Source organism: Coregonus lavaretus (assembly GCF_964263955.1).
Source record: "Coregonus lavaretus genome assembly, chromosome: 34".
In the NCBI taxonomy this organism is placed as follows: domain Eukaryota; kingdom Metazoa; phylum Chordata; class Actinopteri; order Salmoniformes; family Salmonidae; genus Coregonus; species Coregonus lavaretus.
In genome coordinates, this window is record NC_140021.1 from 26,948,331 (window position 1) to 26,974,281 (window position 25,951).

A 25,951-nucleotide genomic window follows, 5' to 3' on the forward strand; every position below is an offset into this window, starting at 1 on the left:
TTTAGATAAAACTATACTAAATATATTCACATCACCAAATAATTGATTAAAACACACTGTTTTGCAATGAAGGTCTACAGTAGCTTCAACAGCACTCTGTAGGGTAGCACCATGGTGTAGCCGGAGGACAGCTAGTTTCCATTCTAATCTGGGTACATTGAATTCAATACAAAACCTAGGAGGCTCACGGTTCTCACCCTTTCCATAGACGTACACAATAATTATGACAACTTCTGGAGGATGTCCTCTAACCTATCAGAGCTCGTGCAGCATGAACTTACATGTTGTCCACACAATCAAAGGATCAGAGAATGAATATTGCACTGAAAGCATAAGCTACAGCTAGCTAGCACTGCAGTGCATAAAATGTGGTGAGTAGTTGACTCAAAGAGAGAGAAAGACAATAGTTGGACAATTTTGAAGAAATTAATTTCTTTAAAAAAAAAAGAGAGAGAGAGAGAGAGAGAGAGAGAGAGAGAGAGAGAGAGAGAGCCCACCTGTCCACAGAAGCAATCAATCAATCAGATTCCAAACTCTCCACCATGGCCAAGACCAAAGAGCTCTCCAAGGATGTCAGGGACAAAATTTTAGACCTACACAAGGCTGGAATGGGCTACATGACCATCGCCAAGCAGCTTGGTGAGAAGGTGACAACAGTTGGTGCGATTATTCGCAAATGGAAGAAACACAAAATAACTGTCAATCTCCCTCGGCCTGGGGCTCCATGCAAGATCTCACCTCGTGGAATTGCAATGATCATGAGAACGGTGAGGAATCAGCCCAGAACTACACGGGAGGATCTTGTCAATGATCTCAAGGCAGCTGGGACCATAGTCACCAAGAAAACCATTGGTAACACAGTATGCCGTGAATGACTGAAATCCTGCAGCGCCCGCAAGGTCCCTCTGCTCAAGAAAGCACATATACAGGGCCGTCTGAAGTTTGCCAATAAACATCTGAATGATTCAGAGGAGAACTGGGTGAAAGTATTGTGGTCAGATGAGACCAAAATTGAGCTCTTTGGCATCAACTGAACTCGCCGTGTTTGGAGGAGGAGGAGGAATGCTGCCTATGACCCCAAGAACACCATCCCCACCGTCAAACATGGAGGTGGAAACATTATGCTTTGGGGGTGTTTTTCTGCTAAGGGGACAGGATAACTTCATCGCATCAAAGGGACGATGGACGGGGCCATGTACCGTCAAATCTTGGATGAGAACCTCCTTCCCTCAGCCAGGGCATTGAAAATGGGTCGTGGATGGGTATTCCAGCATGACAATAACCCAAAACACACGGCCAAGGCAACAAAGGAGTGGCTCAAGAAGAAGCATATTAAGGTCCAGGAGTGGCCTAGCCAGTCTCCAGACCTTAATCCCATAGAAAATCTGTAGAGGGAGCTGAAGGTTCGAGTTGCCAAACATCAGCCTCGAAACCTTAACGACTTGGAGAAGATCTGCAAAGAGGAGTGGGATAAAATCCCTCCTGAGATGTGTGAAAACCTGGTGGCCAACTACAAGAATCGTCTGACCTCTGTGATTGCCTACAAGGGTTTTGCCACCAAGTTCTAAGTCATGTTTTGCAGAGGGGTCAAATACTTATTTCCCTCATTAAAATGCAAATCAATTTATAACATTCTTGACATGCGTTTGGTGTTGTTATTCTGTCTCTCACTGTTCAAATAAACCTACCATTAAAATTGACTGATCACTTCTTTGTCAGTGGGTAAATGTACAAAATCACCAGAGGATCAAATACTTTTTTCCATCACTGTATGTGGTTGTTATGAAAGTGAACTGTGTTTGCTTGTGATCAGCGGTGTATTCATTATGCCGCTTCTGTTGAAAAACTTTTCTTAAACGGAAGCAAACAAAACAAAGCAAAGATAAACATATCTGAATTTGTCCAATAGAATTTCTCATTTGCAACTGTTGGACTAATGATTACACCCTAGATCAGCTAGATGCAGGCAAGAGTGTGCAAGGTGGTATTGAATGTTTCACTGTCTGTCACCTTGATTACTCAAATAAAATCTCGACCTGTGCACCTACATAAACCTTTATTTATAGGCTAGGTTGTAGCAACCTCTTGATGGATGTAGGGAACATTTCAGTATGATGCAGTAGCCTAAACCTATCGATGTTACATTGAGTCATCCAATATGCTGTATTAAAATTAAGGCCATGCTCATAAAACCATAATTGTCCTCCCTCATCTTAAACATCACCTACCGCCACTTATACATATTGAAGATGTACATGCTCATCCCCAGAATCTTTGTACGTGTCTATTTTCAAAAGATAATAGTTAAGAACACTACACTATAACAATATGGAAGAAAATGAAACGTATTCTACAAGAACCTATATTACTCCCTAAAAGACAACCTTATAGAACAATCCTTGCATAGCTTTTCAGAATTCACTGGTGGTGGAAAAAAGTACCCAATTGTCATACTTGAGTTAAAGTAAAGATACCTTAATAAAAAAATTACTCAAGTAAAAGTGAAAGTCACCCAGTAAAATACTACTTGAGTAAAAGTATAAAAGTATTTGGTTTTAAATATTCTTAAGTATCAAAAGTACATTTAATTGCTAAAACATACTTAAGTATCAAAAGTAAAAGTAAAAGTATAAATCATTTCAAAGTCCTTATATTATGAAAACCAGAGGGCATATTCTTGTTTTTTATTTATTTACGTATAGCCAGGGGCACACTTCATCACTCAGACATAATTTACAAACGAAGCATTTGTGTTTAGTGAGTCCACCAGACCAGATGCAGTAGGGATGACCAGGGAGGTTCTCTTGACAAGTGAGTGAATTGGACCATTTTCTTGAACTGCTAAGAATTCAAAATGTAACAAGTACTTTTGGGTGTCAGGGAAAATGTATGTTAGTAAAAAGTATATTATTTTCTTTAGGAATGTAGTGAAGTAAAAGTTGTCCAAAAGATAAATAATGAAGTAAAGTAGAGAGACTTAAGTACTTTACACCACTGTAATTCACCAATAAATTGGTCCTAAAGGCATAAAACCGTAAATGACTTGGTAACAGGAAATACATTTATTTCCATGACAGAATTGAAAAGTCATTTTGGACTGACCACATAGTTTCAAATACAGTTGAAGTCGGAAGTTTACATACACTTAGGTTGGAGTCAATAAAACTCGTTTTTCAACCAATCCACACATTTCTTGTTAACAAACTATAGTTTTGGCAAGTCGGTTAGGACATCTACTTTGTGCATGACACAAGTAATTTTTCCAACAATTGTTTACAGACAGATTATTTCACTTATAATTCACTGTATCACAATTCCAGTGGGTCAGAAGTTTACATACACTAAGTTGACTGTGCCTTTAAACAGCTTGGAAAATGGCTTTAGACGCTTCTGATAGGCTAATTGACATAATTTGAGTCAATTGGAGGTGTACCTATGGATGTATTTCAAGGCCTACCTTCAAACTCAGTGCCTCTTTGCTTGACATCATGGGAAAATCAAAAGAAATCAGCCAAGACCTCAGAAAGAAAAAATTGTAGACCTCCACATGTCTGGTTCACCCTTGGGAGCAATTTCCAAACACCTGAAGGTACCCCGTTCTTCTATATGCAATTAAGTTAGCACAGCTGAAAACTGTTGTGCTGATTAAAGAAGCAATAAAACTGGCCTTCTTGAGACTAGTTGAGTATCTGGAGCATCATCAATTGTGGGTTCGATTACAGGCTCAAAATGGCCAGAAACAAATGACTTTCTTCTAAAACTTGTCAGTCTATTCTTGTTCAAAGTTGAACTTACTGTCTGTCATGACTCTCCTGACAATGGATCAAAGGACTCAGATCAGCTAGGCAAATGACTGACAACAAACAGACCCTCTCACCCACAGAAGAGGGGAGTGGGTCTGGGCCGGCTTTTGACACCTTAACACTGTGTCGTAAATTTAAGCAGGAGAGAACTCTCTCTGGCTCTCAAGTATTGAGATCGGAATGTCTTTGTCTAGAGAGAGAGTTTTGCCGCCAAAACGTTTTTGTCCGAAAAATAGAATGTTAAGAATGGTCAGTGGGGACCTAAAGAATAATCATGTCATATTGTTTATTATTTTGTGATGTCATTAAGGATGGTATCAAAAAATAACTGTAACTCAGAAAGTGTACACATTCTATTTGTCAAGTTTACATCGAAATGTTGTATAAAATATATGATTAAGTATGAGAGTATTTTGGAGAAGATAAGAATGTGATTTTAGTCTTTAATTGTTTTTCACATAAACTTTTGCCCATTCAGTCATCACGCCCCAAGTGAGCACAGACATTGTGTCGGCGTGATGGAACGCCCCCTTTTTACCCGAGGATAAAAAGCCTTGGTAACGAAATTCACATCAGACCAGCAGACGTGAAGCGTGTGCTAAACGTTACAAATGGTTGAAACTCTGAGACCAGAAAATGTGAGACGGTAGTCTACACGTTTAAAATGGTTAGAACTTTGAATCTCTACACGAGGTGAAGAAGAAACTCACTAGACCAAAAAGTACTGGCAGTCTGTAGCTGTGCATGCAAAGTGATCTCAAACTTTGACTAACCACACGAAGTGGGAAGAGGAAGATCCCATCTCAGACAATCACGGGTGCATCTGAGTATCTGTTCTATTTGAACCCTCCACTCCAAGCCAGGACATCTTAAGAAGAAGGATATTTTGACCTCTGGTGGACAAGCAGAGCCGTACACCCATAGGACACAAATCCTTTTTGAGAAAGTGATCGAGTTCAACAGAGAGACGACGAACAAAGACAGACACGTAAATACATTCATGAATTCTTCTCCGAATGGTCGGTCGTTAGGGTGCTAAGTATTCTGATTACTGTGAGCGTAGTTTCCAAATGTATAAGTGTTGTGTCTCTTTCTCTCTCTTTTCTTCTTTATCTACTCCTCCCTTTCCTTTGATAACCAATCAGTCATGCTGTTGTTAGTCCACTAGGGACCTTTTCTCATGTATTAAGTATGTACATATTCTGTGTTATTATTTAGTTAGCTAGTAAATAAATAATTAAGCCAATTTGTGTATTGCTGACTCATAAGTAAGGTTGGAGTTCTTGTGGATCCAAGGATTATGCGACGTTCAGAATGAGGACTGATATGCGGTAATGATTTATAAGTGACTGTTATCGATATATAACATATATATTTTAGAGTTAAATGAGTTAATTGTTACATGATTAATTTAATTGGGTAACAATTAAACATAGTTAGTTAATTTGATAAATAACAGTCATCACATTAATGAAAGTCACGTCACGACATGTTCCATGTTGATAAACAATCAGGTAAAATGATTTTTTAAATTACACACTCACACATAGTGCATTTAAGTAGGCCTAGCTACAACCATTATGTCCTGGAAGTCATTTCTGCCTGCCACAGAGGTGAAATACTTTGTAAACTTTTCCCTGACAGAAACTGCCTCCTGACCTGCTCTGTTGGCCTTGATGGCTATGCCTCTCATACCTTGCCTCATCCCTGCCCCACTCTGCTGTAGCCACATCTCCACATCACAAGGCTTTGTGAGGAAGTTATGGAGGATGCACATTGCAAACACTAGGGTATCAACCTTGCTTGGCAGTAGGTTGGTTTTCTTGTAGAGGATCCTCCATCTGGCCGCAAGGATCCCGAATGCCTTCTCCACTGTCATTCTAGCTCGACAGAGACAATAGTTGAAGATTTATGTATTGTAGCTGATGTTTTGCCGGCATATGGCCTCATCAGGTAGGGCTTTAGTGGGAAGACAGCATCCCCCACCATTGTGTATCGTATCTTTCCCAAATCTTCACCCTCAGGCAGAAAGGCATCTTGGGGCACCTGCAGGGTTTTTGATACCATTGCCTTTCCAAGTGGGGAGTTGGCATACACTCACTGTTTCTCCCAAAATCCCCCACTTGAATAGCAGTGAAGCAGTATTTGGCATCCACAAGGGCGAATAGCACGACGGAGAATGTTCCTTTATAACAATAAAAAACGGCTCCCTGAGTTTGGTGGTTTGGTGATCATAATATATTTTCCTCTTGAAGTTTATCTCCAGGTTTCCTCAGTGGGTCGTGGCAGATGGGTCACCAGCATCCTCCTCTCTATGGCATCACAGATCTCCATAATCCACTGCAGCACTGTCTTGAGTCCAAGACGATAGGTGAAGGCCAGGCTGCAAATAGTCTCCAGATACCAAGTTAACAATAAATTATATTTTACTCTTCACAGATGTTGAATTGCGCAAAACCAGATGGAAGTCCCTCCGTGACACTTTTGTAAGGCACCTACGGAAGGCCCAACCCAGCAGTTCTGGGGGAACCAATCCGAAAGAATGAAAATACATGAAAATATTTTCATTCTTGACACCTTACATGCAGCCATGAAGGTAAGTTATAATATATTTTTGACGTACCGATCCCATGGCATAGTGTTTATGAACTACTATGCAAAACGACGCTGGATTCAAAACGTAGAATTTTTCAATTTAAATTATTATATAAAATTCTTGCTACCAATAGAATGCAGATTTTGCTGCGAAGAGACAGAATCATTAGATCATTTGATTTGGTACTGTCCATTTCTAGCTTGTTTTTGGACACATGTCCAGGAATGGCTAAAGTATTGCAATATTTACCTGGAGCTAACCCTGCAGATAGCATTACTGGGTGATCTGAAAAGTCATAGTCAATCGATCAATAATATAATAATACTATTAGCAAAAATGTTTATTTTCAATTTACAATCTGTAGAAACAATGAGAATAGAAAGGTTCAGAACTTTTGTAAAACATCACAGGACAGTTGAAAAACATATGGCAAATAGAAATCCAAAATGGATGGTGTTAAGAGATAGATGGGTGGTGTTGAATGGAGGTGAAGGATGGGACTAATAACAACTAACAACAACTAATAACAACAAGATAACTAATAATGTAAGCATACTGTGTCCATAATAAGTACACTGCTCAAAGGGAACACTTAAACAACACAATGTAACTCCAAGTCAATCACACTTCTGTGAAATCAAACTGTCCACTTAGGAAGCAACACTGATTGACAATACATTTTACATGCTATTGTGCAAATGGAATAGACAACAGGTGGAAATTATAGGCAATTAGCAAGACACCCCCAATAAAGGACTGGTTTTGCAGGTGGTGACCACAGACCACTTCTCAGTTCCTATGCTTCCTGGCTGATGTTTTGGTCACTTTTGAATGCTGGCGGTGCTTTCACTCTAGTGGTAGCATGAGACGGAGTCTACAACCCACACAAGTGGCTCAGGTAGTGCAGCTCATCCAGGATGGCACATCTGCTAAATGACGTAAATGTAAATGTAATCAATTCGAGCTGTGGCAAGAAGGTTTGCTGTGTCTGTCAGCGTAGTGTCCAGAGCATGGAGGCGCTACCAGGAGACAGGCCAGTACATCAGGAGACGTGGAGGAGGCCGTAGGAGGGCAACAACCCAGCAGCAGGACTGCTACCTCCGGCTTTGTGCAAGGAGGAGCAGGAGGAGCACTGCCAGAGCCCTGCAAAATGACCTCCAGCAGGCCACAAATGTGCATGTGTCTGCTCAAACGGTCAGAAACAGACTCCATGAGGGTGGTATGAGGGCCCGACGTCCACAGGTGGGGGTTGTGCTTACAGCCCAACACCGTGCAGGACGTTTGGCATTTGCCAGAGAACACCAAGATTGGCAAATTCGCCACTGGCGCCCTGTGCTCTTCACAGATGAAAGCAGGTTCACACTGAGCACATGTGACAGACGTGACAGAGTCTGGAGACGCCGTGGAGAACGTTCTGCTGCCTGCAACATCCTCCAGCATGACCGGTTTGGCGGTGGGTCATTCATGGTGTGGGGTGGCATTTCTTTGGTGGGCCGCACAGCCCTCCATGTGCTCGCCAGAGGTAGCCTGACTGCCATTAGGTACCGAGATGAGATCCTCAGACCCCTTTTGAGACCATATGCTTGCGCGGTTGGCCCTGGGTTCCTCCTAATACAAGACATTTACATTACATTTACATTTACGTCATTTAGCAGACGCTCTTACCCAGAGCGACTTACAAATTGGTGCATTCACCTTATTTTGTTAAATTTTTTTTTGGGGGGGGGGGGGGGGGGTAGAAGGATGACTTTATCCTATCCCAGGTATTCCTTAAAGAGGTGGGGTTTCAAATGTGTCCGGAAGGTGGTGAGTGACTCCGCTGTCCTGGCATCGTGAGGGAGCTTGTTCCACCATTGGGGTGCCAGAGCAGCGAACAGTTTTGACTGGGCTGAGCGGGAATGGTGCTTCCGCAGCGGTAGGGGAGCAAGCAGGCAAGAGGTGGATGAACGCAATGCCCTCGTTTGGGTGTAGGGACTGATCAGAGCCTGAAGGTACAGAGGTGCCGTTCCCCTCACAGCTCCGTAGGCAAGCACCATGGTCTTGTAGCAGATGCGAGCTTCAACTGGAAGCCAGTGGAGTGTGCGGAGGAGCGGGGTGACGTGAGAGAACTTGGGAAGGTTGAACACCAGATGGGCTGCAGCATTCTGGATGAGTTGTAGGGGTTTAATGGCACAGTCAGGGAGCCCAGCCAACAGCGAGTTGCAGTAATCTAGACGGGAGATAACAAGTGCCTGGATTAGGACATGTGCCGCTTCCTGTGTAAGGCAGGGTCGTACTCTCAGAATGTTGTAGAGCATGAACCTACAGGATCGGGTCACCGCCTTGATGTTAGCGGAGAACGACAGGGTGTTGTCCAGGGTCACGCCAAGGCTCTTCGCACTCTGGGAGGAGGACACAACGGAGTTGTCAACCGTGATGGCGAGATCATGGAACGGGCAGTCCTTCCCCGGGAGGAAGAGCAGCTCCGTCTTGCCAAGGTTTAGCTTGAGGTGGTGATCCGTCATCCATACTGATATGTCTGCCAGACATGCAGAGATGCGATTCACCACCTGGTTATCAGAAGAGGGAAAGGAGAAGATTAGTTGTGTGTCGTCTGCATAGCAATGATAGGAGAGGCCATGTGAGGATATGACAGAGCCAAGTGACTTGGTGTATAGCGAGAATAGGAGAGGGCCTAGAACTGAGCCCTGGGGACACCAGTGGTGAGAGCACGTGGTGCGGAGACAGCTTCTCTGTGGAGCCCGATGACACTGAGGACGACGTGGTGTCCCCGAGCCATGACCCTATGCTTCAGATGCCTGAACAACAGTCAAGACCAACCACTACAGACACGGCTCAAGACTGGCAGCCAAGAAAAAGAAAACAGAAGGTCAACCATCAAGATGTGGATGAAGAGCTGCTTGCATTTGTCAGGAAGCAAATCCCTTCTGCTGCTACCTCGGAGCATGAGGATGAGGCATTTGTGCTCAGCCTTGGGCCAGAGCTGAAGAAAATAGGAAGAAACAAGGGACGTCTGAAAGTGCAACTACTATCATTGAATGTAAACTGGGATGACCAGCATGCAACACCTCTGCCACCACCTCCACTACCACAATGGCTCTTTGGTGCTCCGCATGGAAGATGTGGACTGCGGCCTATGATGTATGGCCAGCCCAGGCATTAATACTCCTAATCACCAGGATCTAGGTCTCCAACACATAACTGGGATGACCAGCAGGCAACACCACTGCCACAAGTAGTTCGCACGGTAGAGGTGGACTGCAGCCAATCATGTACGATGAGCCAAGGGATCAGTAATCACCAGAACCTAGGTCTCCAACACATAGCTGGGATGATGGCTTCAGTACATTCTTTCAATAGACCTGGGACAGAGACTCCTAGCCACATCGATAATCCCCTCCTAAAAGGCAGATCCCAGACCCGTGCATACTTAGGCCTATGTTCTGTGTTAGAGTTTTAAAAAGGGAAACGTTTATGTATGCACTATTTGCACTTCTTTGTTGTTGCAGTTATATTTGCATTGCACCTTGTATTTATTCAGTGGATATTGTAATTGGGAGGGATATGTCGTTTTTTGTTTACATGCCTTGCTGTGGCTGTACATCTCACCTACAACAGGTGCACCATGCCTTGCTATGACTGTTAATGTCACCTTGAATAATTATAAATAATAGACTAAACTAAGAACAGTGTGTCTTACTAACCTTGAGTATAATGAAAAGACACTATAGCACCTGGTGATCTTGCTGCTCCCTAGATGTAATGGAACATAGGCCTACATCTGCGGAGCATCATGATCACCAGTGTGCTGGAGTTTCTTTACACTATAGTATACTGCTTTTCTCCATGCACCTGCCAACAAAAGACAGAAGAGTCTCCATCTCTTCTGCACTTATCCGGAAGTATTGGTGATGTCGGGCACGGTCCAAGAGCAGCTCCTGGTCAAGGTGGTAGTATTGCCCATGCTACCTTCTCAGTACATTTATGGGATGCACCAATAACCTCCTCCTCCTTCCCTGTCTGCGCCTCAATAATACAAGGGCGATCAACTTATGTCTGCTAATCCTTGCTGTTTAGAAAAGCATACATAAAGTATTGTTTATTTTTTACTTGTTTGGATGAGTATAATATTACATTTTCTTATTTTATGGGCTTTTATTCAGTAAATGCATTGTTTATATCTCATACTAGAGTGGTTAGGTTGTAAGGTGAAAGAGACTGGCTAATTATAGTACTCAGCCTGTAATAATTGTCATGACTTGCCCTCATGGGCTGAGGATCAAAGATGCCGGCTAGGCAAAGGTTTGAACACCCCCTTTCCTAGGGGCCAGTTTTCTGACCGGTCGTAAATTCCTTGCAGAAACTTTATTTTCCGTGCCATGCAGTATTGGGAGAGGGAATTTCCCTGTGGAGCAAAGTAAGTCTTCCCGCCAAGACTCCAACATCCAAAAGTGGATAATGAAACAATATTCCTACTTCAAAGAATGTGTGAAATGGTCGGTGGGGACTTAAAGAACAATCATGTCAAATTCGTTACTATGTTGTGATGTCATTAAAGATGGTGGAACAGCATAACTGTATCTCTGGGGGTATACACTTCCCAGAGGTTTGCATCTAATTGTTGTATAAAACAAATTATTAAGTATAATAATACTTTTGTGAAGATAACAATGTGATTTTAGCATTCTAGATGAGATTATTGTTTTCCATTTGATTTGTTCTCAGTCAGTGGCCACGCCCAGATGAGCACAAACATGATGGGATGCCCCTTTTACCCCGAAGGCATAAAAAGCCTTGAAAAACAAATTAACATTAGACCAGGAAGCGTGAAGCTGATGCTACATGGCTTAAAATGGTTAGACCAAGAAGACCAGGAAGCCCCAAGGCTTAAATTGGTTGACACTCTACAGACCAGCAGATGTGAAGTGTGAGCTAAACATTACAAAATGTTTAGACCAGAAAGACCAGAAAACGTGAGACGGAAGTCCATACGTTTGAAATGGAGAAACTGAAACTCTCAATCTCTACACAAGGTGAAGATGAAGACAACGCACTAGACATTAGCATTACCAGTCTGCAGCTGGCATATATAGTCGTCTAGAGAACTTTCACTAAAGACACAAGTTGGGAAGGACAGTCCCTCTCCGACAACCGTTGGTACATCTGAAGTATCTATTCTAAGAGATCAACTCTACGAACTACAGGGTGTGCTGAAGTATCCAATCTAACCACCACTACAACCAGAAACTCTACCAAGGACATTGGGATCTTTGATGGGCAAGCCAGAGTCCTACATCATCAACTCAACAATCGAGGACAGCTACATGATGCATTTCCAATCCGAATGAGTGGCATTTATATTTCCATGAGCGTAGTTTCCAAAGTAACAATGATAGTTTGAATCTGTCTCTCACTTCCACTCTGACCCTCCTTCTACCCAAGCATTCATGCTATTGTTAGTCCAGTCCACTAGGGTCCTGTTCTCATTGTATTACGTTAGTAATCAATAGCCTGTGTGTGTGTGTGTGTGTGTGTGTTTGTATTCTGTGTTATTATTTAGTTAGTTAGTAAATAAATAATTAAGCCAATTTGTGTATTGCTGATTCATCAATAAGGTTAGGGTTCTTGCAGATTCAAGGATTATGCGACGTTCAGAATGAGACTGATAAGAGGTAATTATTTAATAAGTGACTGTTATCGATATATAACATATGTATCTCCTAAGAGTTTAATTCGGGAGATGGTAACTCGTTAAACAACTTCTTCCGTGGTGCCCCAAATTCCTAATGAGTTAATTGTTACATTATTAATTTAATAGAGTGACAATTAAACATAGTTAGGTAATTCGATAAATAACAGGCAATACATTAAAGTAAGTCACGTCACGACATAATGTATACAAGGCATATGGGAGTCTGTGAGAGGAAAGTGCCTAGATGTGTAAAACTACAATTTGCATTTATTAAATTATACACCTGTCCTGGCAATAATATCACTATTGTACAATATGCAATCATGTACTTACCCATGTTACCACTCCTCAATCGCGGTGAAATCAGAAGACTCAGAATACATTTCAACAGGGTCACTGAAAAATGCAGGCAAGAAAAAGCGCTAACAACATCGTCCCGCCCCCAAAGTAATATAATTGGTTCAGAGTTAGTTTAGATATTTCAACCTGCGTGTCCTGATCGCGTCTGGTGTGGGTGGACAAAATCAATATGCGCGCGATGGCGCACGCTCGTGCCCGGTCTAGTCAGCATGTAAGCATGATGGAATGTTAATTGCTTAATTAACTCACGAACCACACCTGTGTGGGAGCACCTGCTTTCAATATACTTTGTATCCCTCATTTACCTCATGAGAGGTTAGACACGCACACAGCAGGATGAGAAAGCATCACGGTAGCCAGACTGGCCTGTTTGTCATACTGTTTCTTTCCTGTAATTTGGTTACATTACTGTGTGGACGTTGTTAAAGGCCTATTATATTTTGTGGAATTGCCAATTGTTGATATTCTGTAAGGAGCCGATTTCTATGCACACCTTTCCTACACACTTCTCAGTAGTTGGTATTCAGACTTACCTTATGCAGGTGTGTAACCTGCTTTGCAGGCATGGTTCCCTTGCAAGTGCTGAATACATTTACAGTGCATTCGGAAAATATTCAGACCCCTTGACGTTTTCAACATTTAGTTACATTACAGCCTTATTCTGAAATGGATTAAATAAAACATTTCCTCATCGATCTACACACAATACCCCATAATGACAAAGCAAAAACTGTTTTTTAGATTTTATTGCAAATGTATAAAATAAAACAATTAACATTTACATTTACATTTTAGTCATTTAGCAGACACTCTTATCCAGAGCGACTTACAGGAGCAATTAGGGTTAAGTGCCTTGCCCAAGGGCACATTTACGTAATTTAGCAGACGCTCTTATCCAGAGCGACTTACAAATTGGTGCATTCACCCTATAGCCAGTGGGATAACCCCTTTCCAAATTTTTAAAAAAAATTTTTTTAAATTTTTTTTTTTGGGGGGGGGTAAAAGGATTACTTTATCCTATCCCAGGTATTCCTTAAAGAGGTGGGGTTTCAAATGTCTCCGGAAGGTGGTGAGTGACTCCGCTGTACTGGCGTCGTGAGGGAGCTTGTTCCACCATTGGGGTGCCAGAGCAGCGAACAGTTTTGACTGGGCTGAGCGGGAACTATGCTTTCGCAGAGGAAGGGGAGCCAGCAGGCCAGAGGTGGATGAACGCAATGCCCTCGTTTGGGTGTAGGGACTGATCAGAGCCTGAAGGTACGGAGGTGCCGTTCCCCTCACTGCTCCATAGGCAAGCACCATGGTCTTGTAACGGATGCGAGATTCAACTGGAAGCCAGTGGAGTGTGCGGAGGAGGGGGGTGACGTGAGAGAACTTGGGAAGGTTGAACACCAGACGGGCTGCGGCATTCTGGATGAGTTGTAGGGGTTTAATGGCACAGGCAGGGAGCCCAGCCAACAGCGAGTTGCAGTAATCCAGACGGGAGATGACAAGTGCCTGGATTAGGACCTGTGCCGCTTCCTGTGTAAGGCAGGGTCGTACTCTCCGAATGTTGTAGAGCATGAACCTGCAGGATCGGGTCACCTCCTTGATGTTAGCGGAGAACGACAGGGTGTTGTCCAGGGTCACACCAAGGCTCTTCGCACTCTGGGAGGAGGACACAACGGAGTTGTCAACCGTGATGGCGAGATCATGGAACGGGCAGTCCTTCCCCGGGAGGAAGAGCAGCTCCGTCTTGCCAGGGTTAAGCTTGAGGTGGTGATCCGTCATCCATACTGATATGTCTGCCAGACATGCAGAGATGCGATTCGCCACCTTGTTATCAGAAGGGGGAAAGGAGAACATTAGTTGTGTATCGTCAGCGTAGCAATGATAGGAGAGGCCATGTGAGGATATGACAGAGCCAAGTGACTTGGTGTATAGGGAGAAAAGGAGAGGGCCTAGAACTGAGCCCTGGGGGACACCAGTGGTGAGAGCACGTGGTGCGGAGACAGCTTCTCGCCATGCCACTTGGTAGGAGCGACCGGTCAGGTAGGACGCAATCCAGGAGTGAGCCGCGCCGGAGATGCCCAGCTCGGAGAGGGTGGAGAGGAGGATCTGATGGTTCACAGTATCAAAGGCAGCAGACAGGTCTAGAAGGACAAGAGCAGAGGAGAGAGAGTTAGCTTTAGCAGTGCGGAGAGCCACCGTGACACAGAGAAGAGCAGTCTCAGTTGAATGACCAGTCCTGAAACCTGACTGGTTTGGATCAAGAAGGTCATTCTGAGAGAGATAGCAAGAGAGTTGGCTAAAGACGGCACGCTCAATAGTTTTGGAAAGAAAAGAAAGAAGGGATACTGGTCTGTAGTTGTTGACATCAGTGAGATTGAGTGTTGGTTTTTTGAGAAGGGGTGCAACTCTCGCTCTCTTGAAGACGGAAGGGACATAGCCAGCGGTCAAGGATGAGTTGATCAGCGAGGTGAGGTAGGGGAGAAGGTCACCGGAGATGGTCTGGAGAAGAGAGGAGGGGATGGGGTCAAGCGGGCAGGTTGTTGGGCGGCCTGCAGTCACTAGTCGCAAGATTTTATCTGGAGAGAGAGGGGAGAAAGAAGTCAAAGCATAGGGTAGGGCAGTGTGAGCAGGACCAGCAGTGTCATTAGACTTAACAAACGAGGATCGGATGTCGTCAACCTTCTTTTCAAAGTGGTTGACGAAGTCATCCACAGAGAGGGAGGAGGGGGGGGGGGGATTCAGCAGTGAGGAGAATGTGGCAAAGAGCTTCCTAGGGTTAGAGGCAGATGCTTGGAATTTAGAGTGGTAGAAAGTGGCCTTAGCAGCAGAAACAGATGAAGAAAATGTAGAGAGGAGGGAGTGAAAAGATGCCAGGTCGGCAGGGAGTTTAGTTTTCTTCCATTTCCGCTCAGCTGCCCGGAGCTCTGTTCTGTGAGCTCGCAATGAGTCGTCAAGCCACAGAGCTGGAGGGGAGGACCGAGCCGGCCGGGAGGATAGGGGACACAGGGAGTCAAAGGATGCAGAAAGGGAGGAGAGGAGGGTTGAGGAGGCAGAATCAGGAGATTGGAGGGAGAAGGATTGAGCAGAGGGAAGAGATGATAGGATGGAAGAGGAGAGAGTAGTGGGAGAGAGAGAGCGAAGGTTGCGGCGGCGCGTTACCATCTGTGTAGGGGCAGAGTGAGTAGTGTTGGAGGAGAGCGAGAGAGAAAAGGATACAAAATAGTGGTCGGAGACATGGAGGGGAGTTGCAGTGAGATTAGTAGAAGAGCAACATCTAGTAAAGATGAAGTCAAGCGTATTGCCTGCCTTGTGAGTATGGGGGGACGGTGAGAGGGTGAGGTCAAAAGAGGAGAGGAGTGGAAAGAAGGAGGCAGAGAGAAATGAGTCAAATGTAGACGTAGGGAGGTTGAAATCCCCCAAAACTGTGAAGGGTGAGCCATCCTCAGGAAAGGAACTTATCAAGGCGTCAAGCTCATTGATGAACTCTCCAAGGGAACCTGGAGGGCGATAGATGACAAGGATATTACGCTTAAATGGGCTAGTGACTGTGACAGCGTGGAATTCAAATGAGGAGATAGACAGATGGGTTAGGGGAAAAATTGAGAATGACCACTTGGGAGAGATGAGGATTCCTGTGCCACCACCCCTCTGACCAGATGCTCTCGGGGTATGCGAGAACACATGGTCAGACGAGGAGAGTGAGTGGCGCAGTGGTCTAAGGCACTGCATCGCAGTGCTAACTGTGCCACTAGAGATCCTGGTTTGAATCCAGGCTCTGTCGCCGCCGGCCGCGACCGGGAGACTCATGGGCGGCGCACAATTGGCCCAGCGTCGTCCAGGCTAGGGGAGGGAATGGCCGGCAGGGATGTAGCTCAGTTGATAGAGCATGGCGTTTGCAACGCCAGGGTTGTGGGTTCGATTCCCATGGGGGACCAGTATAAAACATATGTATTCACTAACTGTAAGTCGCTCTGGATAAGAGTGTCTGCTAAATGACTAAAATGTAAATGTAAATGAGAGAGCAGTAGGAGTAGCAGTGTTTTCAGTGGTAATCCATGTTTCCGTCAGCGCCAGGAAGTCGAGGGACTGGAGGGTAGCATAGGCTGGGATGAAGTCAGCCTTGTTGGCAGCAGAACGGCAGTTCCAGAGGCTGCCTGAGACCTGGAACTCCAGGTGTGTGGTGCATGCAGGGACCACCAGGTTAGAGAGGCAGCAGCCACGCGGTGTGAGGCGTTTGTGTAGCCTGTGCGGAGAGGAGAGAACAGGGATAGGCAGAGGCATAGTTGACAGGCTGTAGCAGATGGCTACAATAATGCAGAGGAGATCGGAATGAAATGAACTAAACATCTGGGAAAGGAGAGAGCAAGGCCTCCCTCACCAAAAAAATATAACTCTCCCAACTTCCACCTCAGAAACTATAATTGTTTCACTGAACCACCCGAATAAAACTCTCCCAACTTCCACTTTAGAAATTAGAATTGTTGTAAGCTACAGCGGTTCAATGTTTCAAGGACTAGACTCAACTTACTTTATTCAGCTAGCTAACTATGACGCCATAGCTAACTAGCATGCTAGCATCCAATAACACACAGTTTAGCACCAATACTTGGTTACAACAAACTACCAATAGTGTGTTAACACACTAAACAGATAATTTGTGTCCGTGTCTAGTTCTTTCATAACGCAGCAATTATTAAACGTTGGCTAGCTAGCACAAAGATATTGTATTTAGCTACCACAGTACAGCCAGCTGGTAGTGTTGGCTAGCTAGCAATGGCTGCTGTGTTGACTTTGTTTGAAAAACAGCGTCGCTGCGAACGAATGTGGCTGGCTAAAAGGATAATGTATTTAGTTGCTACCGTTGCTAATAGCTACTCGCCAGCTAGTCCAGGAGGTGAGTTAGCTAGCTAGCTTCGTGCTACACCCGGCACCGCCGAATACAAAAGTAACCTACAATAACTACATACAACAACTACCCACAACAGCCCACGATGCCTACCTATAATACCTAATAATATACAGCCCACGATGCCTACCTATAATACCTAACTACAATCTAAATACATAGTTTAAGCCTTACTCGACAAAGCCCAAGCTATGTATAAAGCCAAACTTACCCAACGCCAGCTAACTGGGTGGCAGACTGCAATCAGTAGCTGTAATTAAGTACAGCAGCTACCAACCACCTAACGTTAATGCCTTGGATAATGAGGTTAGAAAAACAGCTGAATGGTAGGTAGCTAGCTGGCTCAATTACAGGTACTCTTAAGCTTGAAATAACATTGGAAACAACTAACCACAGTTGCTAAAAGTTACAAGTAGCTACCCGCTAGCTAGCTAGCTTTGTTGGTCCAAGTAGTGGGTTAGCTAGCACTCGTGCTTCGCCGGGGTCCGCCGAATACAATACTTACCTACACTAATTACCTACAATAACCTACAATAACCTACAATAACTACCTAAGTAAACTACCTATAATACCTGACTACAATACCTACCTACAATCTAAATACATGGTTTAAGCTTTACTCAACATCATATAAGAAGCCAAGCTTACCTCCTGCTTAGAGAAAACACAACCTCTCCCGACCAAACTGTGGTTAAATAAAGGTAAAATAAATAAATAAATATATATATATATATATATATATATATACCCGGGTCATAGTATTCAAACCCTTTGTATGAGACTCGAAATTGAGCTCCGGTGCATCCTGTTTCCATTGATCATCCTTGAGATGTTTCTACTACTTGATTGGAGTCCACTTGTGGTAAATTAAATTGATTGGGCATGATTTGGAAACGCACACACCTGTCTATGTAAGGTCCTACAGTTGACAGTGCATGTCAGAGCAAAAACCAAGCCATGAGGTCGAAGGAATTGTCCGTAGAGCTCAGAGACAGGATTGTGTCAAGGCACAGATCTGGGGAAGGGTACCAAAACATTTCTGCAGCATTGAAGGTCCCCAAGAACACAGTGTCCTCCATCATTCTTAAAGGGAAGAAGCTTGGAACCACCAAGACTCTTCCTAGAGCTGGCCGTCCGGCCAAACCAAGCAATTGCGTGAGAAAGGCCTTGGTGGAGGTGACCAAGAACCCGATGGCCACTCTGACAGAGCTCCAGAGTCCCTATGTGGAGGTGGGAGAAACTTCCAGAAGGACAACCATTTCTGCAGCACTCCACCAATCAGGCCTTTATGGGAGAGTGGCCAGACAGAAGCCACTCCTCAGTTAAAGTCACATTACCGCACGCTTGGAGTTTGCCCAAAGGCACCTAAAGGACTCAGACTATCAGAAACAAGATTCTCTGGTCTGATTAAACCAAGATTGAACTCTTTGGCCTGAATGCCAAGCGACGCGTCTGGAGGAAACCTGGCACCATCCCTACGGTGAAGCATCATGCTGTAGGGATGTTTTTCAGCAGCAGGGACTGGGAGACTAGTCAGTATTTGAGGGAAAGATGAACGGAGCAAAGTACAGAGAGATCCTTGATGAAAACCTGCTCCAGAGCGATCAGGACTTCAGACTGGGGCGAAGGTTCACCTTCCAACAAGACAACGAACCTCAGCACACAGCCAAGACAACGCAGGAGTGGCTTCGGGACAAGTCTCTGAATGTCCTTGAGTGGCCCAGCCAGAGCTCGGACTTGAATCCGATCTAACATCTCTGGAGAGACCTGAAAAAAGCTGTGCAGTGACGCACCCCATCCAACCTGACAGAGCTTGAGAGCATCTACAGAGAAGAAAGGAAGAATCTCCCCAAATACAGATGTGCCAAGCTTGTAGCGTCATACCGAAGAAGACTCAAGGCTGTAATCACTGCCAAAGGTGCTTCAACAGAGTCAATGTAAAATGTAAATGTACTGAGGAAAGGGTCTGAATACTTACAGTATGTAAATGTCATATTTCTGGGGTTTTTTTTATACATCTGCAAAAAAATCTAAAAACCTGTTTTTGCTTCGTCATTATGGGGTATTGTGTGTAGATTAATGAGGGGGAAAAACAATTTAATCCGTTTTAGAATAAGGCATTAACGTAACAAAATGTGGAAAAAGTCAAGGGGTCTGAATACTTTCCGAATGCACAGTAATTCCACCGCTGAAAACCCTCGCACTTGCAGTCCAACAGATTTTCTCCTGGATTTTACATTCAATAGGTTTTTCAGTACATTTATCTTAAGCCATCCCTTTAAATACGGTGTACCTTTTTAAAATGTTGTTGACAGACTCAGTAGAATACATCGAGAGAACAGGTTCAGAATATAGGGATCAATTAAAAAAATAAAGTCTAATAGTTTCCGTTTCAGCACCAACTGGTAGATTTAAAAATACTCTGATCTTGTAGATTATTTAGGCACATTTTAGGGTTAGGAAAGTAAGCATGAATCATAAGAAAAAACATAGAAAATATATTGATGAATCAAAAATACAGTGGTTTAATTAATCCTAAAAGTTGTCATATTCAAGTTCAATCCATGAAATATTGGAAGGTGGAAGAAAGTTTACAACAAGAGTTGACAATAGTCCTATAAATCTACCCTAATTCTCACTATTCATAGAACTGTATGACAACGGTCCAGTCGTCGTGAACCGTGCACCAGGCTCCAGGTTTAACCTGCCAAGTGAGGTTTGAGTTCCATAATGTTTCAAATAGGCTACATGTCCCAAATTATTGCACAACCTTAGCATAATATGATCCACTAATGCTAACGACCCTCAGGAACAACTACAGACGTGACAGAGGAAAGAAGGGTAAACAGAATGGACTGGAATGATGCAAAATGTAAGCTACAAATTGAAGAACTAACACTAAAGTGACAGTTATAAATGTATGTTGGTATTACTGAAGGTGGCTCCCGATAGTGGCTAATATTTAACACCTCAACTGACATTTTACCCTGCCCCCACCCCAATGGACATTTATCAAGCTGAATAGCCACCACTAGTCAGCTACCAGCACCCCACTCCTACTCCCCAGGTCTTCCTACCTCCCCTCCCCCCCCTGCTGCTCCCCCCCTGCTGCTCCCCTATGGACATTACCATTAACTGTACCCTGTAATTACACCTTTAACCCTATCCATGTGACTATTAAACTCTCTAATCTATAGTGCTGTTTCGGATTGAATCCCAGCCCAAGTGTTACCTTGATGTGCTTCGTTGTCGTCAAGGCATATAGCCCCCCAACAGGCTCTAAATACTCTAAAGTTATTAGTTGTTACGCACCTTGTGGGTGCTTTACTAGTCTGACAACTCTGTTTGTCTGACACAGGAGAGAATTTTCGACCACTGGAGGGCATTAAAGTCCTAGACCTCACAAGACAAATTCACAGAATATTCACATATAGGCCTACTCTTTCATTCCTCATTCAATTAGCCACTATCATTTATTGGTGTTCCTTTGTGGGCCAGAAACTGGTTGTTGTTGTGTGTGCATGCTGTGTAGTGTGGCTGGGTGAAAATTGCCATTATCTCAGTATAATAGATAAATAAAGATCTAGCCTATTCTCTTGTTTTGCAGGGTCCTGGCTGGCCCATTTGCCACAATGATACTGGAAGACCTAGGTGCTGAGATTATCAAAGTCGAGAGACCAGGCAAGTGATGAGACAAATTCAGTGTTACATTCTGTGAGCTTTTGGAAAAAGCTAAATTGTTGTCGTGGAAAAACAAAGGAGGCTCACTTGCAACGTGACACCATCCTATAGACTACAGTATTTTTTTAAAAGTTGTCAGTGGCTCTGGCCATCAGCAGCCACATGATGTCACTGCTGTGTAAAGAGGAATGTGAACCTACTTGAAGGTTTGTGAACAGTCTAAAGGCCCTGTTCGAATGCTCTTATATTGACAATGCATCCTTCCTTGAAGTAATCACTGATCTAACATAATTTGATAGGTGTGAGCAAGCCTTCCACTTCGTTGCTTTCACCAATAATGTTATGTCAGATCAGCGAATACCTCAAAGAAAGGAGGGAGGAACATAGTCGCGGGAAGTAGTTTGGGGGTGGGGTGCTGCGATTGGGTGGTGGGGGGGTGGCGCGACAAATTTCCACCCAACCAAACAGAAAATATATATGATTATAAATAGCGCAGTGCCGCTGCCTTCACTTCACAAGTAAGCAGGTGTGTAGTACTGGACCTAACTTTTTTCAATTTGAGAATACACAGAACATTTATTCTGAGCAATTCTAAATTAATTATATTTAATCACCACAACAATTCCATGAAAAACGATTGAATTACAAACCAAATAAATATGAAGGCTACAGCAGCCTAGAGGTACGTAAATGGTGGTTTCTTCCCTGTCTTCTCTCTGGCAAATGTGTGCACTGCAGAGGCCCGTTGGAGAATTGACAACTTCTGAAATAAATCATTTCACAGTGTCTGCCTTGATATTCATATTACCTGCCTAGGACACCCAAACCAGAGTAGCCACCACAAAGCCGAAGAGCCTGACCACCACTGGAAGTTGCTGTAGCCCTGTTTGGGATATTTAGCCTATATTAGCTATTGGTTGAGACGCAGGGCCCGTTCTAGCTTGGTAGGCTGTATCAGGGTGGGAAATTGGGCCAAGTTAAAGGTAATAATGCATTTAGGTTATAGTTTATTGAGATGCATGAGTATACCACACCAAAAGCTTGATTTTATGGCTGTTTTAAAACAAATTTCCTGCAAATCTACGTATGATTTATGTTCACTACTTGGTCAATTGACTTGCTGATTAAATCTATACAAATAAGTTATCTGAACAAAAATATAAATGCAACATGAAAGTATTGGTCCCATGTTTCATGCGCTGAAATAAAAGATCCCAGACATTTTCCATACGCACAAAAAGTTTATGTCTCTAAAATGTAAAGTTGGTGCACAAATCTGTTCACATCCCTGTTAGTGAGCATTTCTCCTTTGCCAAGATAATCCATCCACCTGACATGTGGCATATCAAGAAGCTGATTAGACAGCATGAGCAGTACACAGGTGCAACTTGTGCTGGGGACAATTAAAGGCCACTCTAAAATGTGCAGTTTTGTCACACAACACAATGCCACAGTCTCAAGTTTTGAGGGAGCGCGCAATTGGCATGCTGACTGCAGGAATTTCCACCAGAGCTGTTGCAAGAGAATTGAATGTTCATTGCTCTACCATGAGCCGCCTCCAACGTCGGCTTCTTCACCTGTGGGATCATCTTAAACCAGCCACCCGGACAGCTGATGAAACTGAGAAGTATTTCTGTCTGTATTAAAGCCATTTTGTAGGGAAAAACTCATTCTGACTGGCTGGGCCTGGCTACCCAGTGGGGCCCACCCGTGGCTGCGCCCCTGCCCAGTCTTGTGAAATCCATAGATTAGGGCCTAACGAATTCATTTCATTTGACTGATTTCCTTATATGAACTGTAATTCAGTAAAATCGTTGAAATTGTTGCATGATGCGTTTTATATTTTTATTCAGTATATATGAATTGATAGTTCACCCCTCTGTTTTCTTTTATTTTGTAATAGGGTATATTGTAACCATGTGCTCAAGCTAATCAAAGCTGTCCTTTTAGAGCTGCGAAGGGCACTTCAATCATTTAAAATATTAACTCATTAAGATCTGTTGCCTATACACCTAATAGTCATACTCATCACTTCTTATAATTATTATAAACAGAAGATTAACCCTTCTCACTATGGTGCTCATTTAGTAAAGTTAGATCAAAGCTGAATCAATGTCTCGCAAGATTACATAACGATACATTAGTATTTTACATAACAGAACCGAATATAATAGCATAGCATAGTAGGCCTATAACGTTACTGTTACACCAAAAACACTTAATTTCTTATAAGATTTTAGGATGGTTAGCTGAAGCTGAATAGTAAAAACAATATATACAGTACCAGTCAAAAGTTTGGACACACCTACTCATTCAAGGGTTTTGCTTTATTTTTACTATTTTCTACATTGTAGAATAATAGTGAATACTTCAAAACTATGAAATAGCACATATGGAATCAGGAAGACCTGATTCACACGGTCTCCTCTGAACATTTGATGTTGAGATGTGTCTGTTACTTGAACTAAGTGAATAATTTATTTGGGCTGCAATTTCTGAGGCTGGTAACTTTAATGAACTTATCCTCTGCAGCAGAGGTAACTCTGGGTCTTCCATTCCTGTGGCGGTCCTCATGAGAGCCAGTTTCATCATAGCGCTTCATGGTTTTTGCGACTGCACTTCTTGAAATGTTCCGTATTGACTGACCTTCATGTCTTAAAGTAATGATGGACTATCATTTCTCTTTGCTTATTTGAACTGTTCTTGCCATAATATGGACTTGGTCATTTACCAATCTTCTCTATACACCCCCTACCTTGTCACAACACAACTGATTGACTCACTTATCTGGACTGAATTTCTTTACCGCACCAGCATTGCTATCCAATGCCTGCACGATTTATGCAATAAACTGAGATATATTGCGGTGCTATACTTTTATTTTGGGCTGCGCTACAGAAGGCTATATCTGTCTGCAAATACAGGACTAGTAAAGGCCCAGTGAACTAATAAAAAAAAAATATATATATATATATATATATATATATATATATATATATATATATATATATATATATATATATATATATATTATTATTATTATTTTTTCAGGGGGTGCTGCAGCACCCTCAGCATTTTAAGTTGGAGACGGTTTTTGAACTTTCCTCAGCACGTGCAATGTTGACCATTGGCCTATGTTTCACTAAAATCATAATAATGTAATTATACTAATATCCAGCAGACCAGTGTTCAATTCAGTTTTGAAGCGATTATTCTGTTGGTTCCATTGTACCAGGCAAACTCGATCAAGCTAAAGTATTTGAACGCAGTATTTGATACGCTCCTGTAAGTCGCTCTGGATAAGAGCGTCTGCTAAATGACGTAAATGTAAATGTAAATGTAGTGACAATTTCTGGAAGGTTCTAAGGATGACCCCAGATCTTTGGACCTCCATTTTTTGGTGATGAGAATGCTTATTTTCTCAGTTTCAAAAGAAACAAAAAGGTACATATTGTATTCATATCTAAAGAGTGAGTTCCGTCCTGAACTTCCTGACTCAGGTCACGAACCCGTCACCCACTACACAGTTACATATCGTTACTGACTCATAGTCAACTGCGCTAACTGACGGACCAAGAGAATAAATAGCCTTTTATTTTGTGAGTGTCAATTGACTTCTGATCTCTGGGTGGGTGACGTCACTGCATGATGACTACTAGCGTACACAGATCACTAACTCACATCAGTTACTCGTACAAGTAGCAGTGTCTATCCTGTATTATCACAAGTTGCTACTGTTTGCTTTACTTTACCATTTGCTTTATCCGATGTATTTCAATTTTGCTTGAAAAATCTTAGGACAACTAAACAAATACACTAAGTTGTCTATCCCGTCATCAATATTTGACAGTTGTTTAAGTTTAAGAATGTGTTATTTTTGTCTGGATTTTATTTGTAGAGCATTGCTGTGAATCTCAAAGACCCAAAAGGAACCAAGGTAATTTTAGAGGTAAGATGATTGGGAAGGTGCTATTTCTCTGCATGGTATTTTCCCTTTCAATTCCACACATATTGAATGGGCTGTAACAGGCTAATTTTCTATTCCACTTTAATTGCATATACATGGAATCATGCTAGAATGACCATCACATTCCATTCTTCTCTTTAGTCTCTCCCAATTATGTGTGTGCATTGACATTTTAAATAAAGATTTGGATGACAATATACAGCACAGCAGAAACAGACGTAATGGGCTGCACTCCTCGGCTTGTAGGGATGTGTGATGTCCTTGTGGAAAACGATCTACCTGGAAAACTTGATCAGATGGGCCTTGGCTACGACCATGTACACAAAGTAGCCCCTAGACTGGTGTATTGCTCCATATCAGGAACCTACCTCTGGCTCTCTCCTCATTCGTCCACACACAGCTTTCAAATAACTCCAACATTAGATTGAACACAACATACACCCTTCTGTAACTCTATTTCTGTGATCTACATGTATGAAATACTTAGCATCAGAAAACCTTGCAACACTTTATATTACGTTGCCCCTATTACTATGTAACTTCACAGTAATAACTGTAGTAACATAGTAGTTTAATAGGTATTACTATGTAATTACATGGTAATAGGGTTGCAGTTATAACACAATTGGAACAAGGACTGTGTAATTACAAGTCAACTTGCTGGTTATTCCACATGTGTAATAGCATCAGTAACTGCAATTTTCTTTTTTCACTATGTGACTGTTTTGTTAGAACACTTTTGAAAGTCACCTGTTGCAGCTCTGTGTGTGTAACATTTATTTACACTTTTGATACCTTCTGGAAAGAAAGCTTGTTTTATAAGGAGGATGGGATCCACCCAAATCATTTGGGTTCCTGGATCCTTTCACATCATTATAAGGCTGCTTTGAGACAATGACTTATCAATGACCCAAGCCCAGCTCAGTAAATCCCTACCATTGTGTTGCTGAGTTGTCA

The 25,951-nt window shown here is 42.9% G+C and overlaps 1 pseudogene across 1 annotated transcript in view; it reads left to right on the forward strand.

The window, feature by feature from the left end:
• Window positions 1–25,951, forward strand: part of LOC311108906 (succinyl-CoA:glutarate CoA-transferase-like) — a 172,740-nt pseudogene that overhangs the window by 18,282 nt on the left and 128,507 nt on the right. Inside the window, exons 4-8 of the transcript in view lie at window positions 20,705–20,753; window positions 20,954–21,048; window positions 24,409–24,471; window positions 24,926–24,976; window positions 25,234–25,382. The product of the transcript in view is annotated as a succinyl-CoA:glutarate CoA-transferase-like (transcript). The remainder of the gene's footprint in view (window positions 1–20,704; window positions 20,754–20,953; window positions 21,049–24,408; window positions 24,472–24,925; window positions 24,977–25,233; window positions 25,383–25,951) is intronic.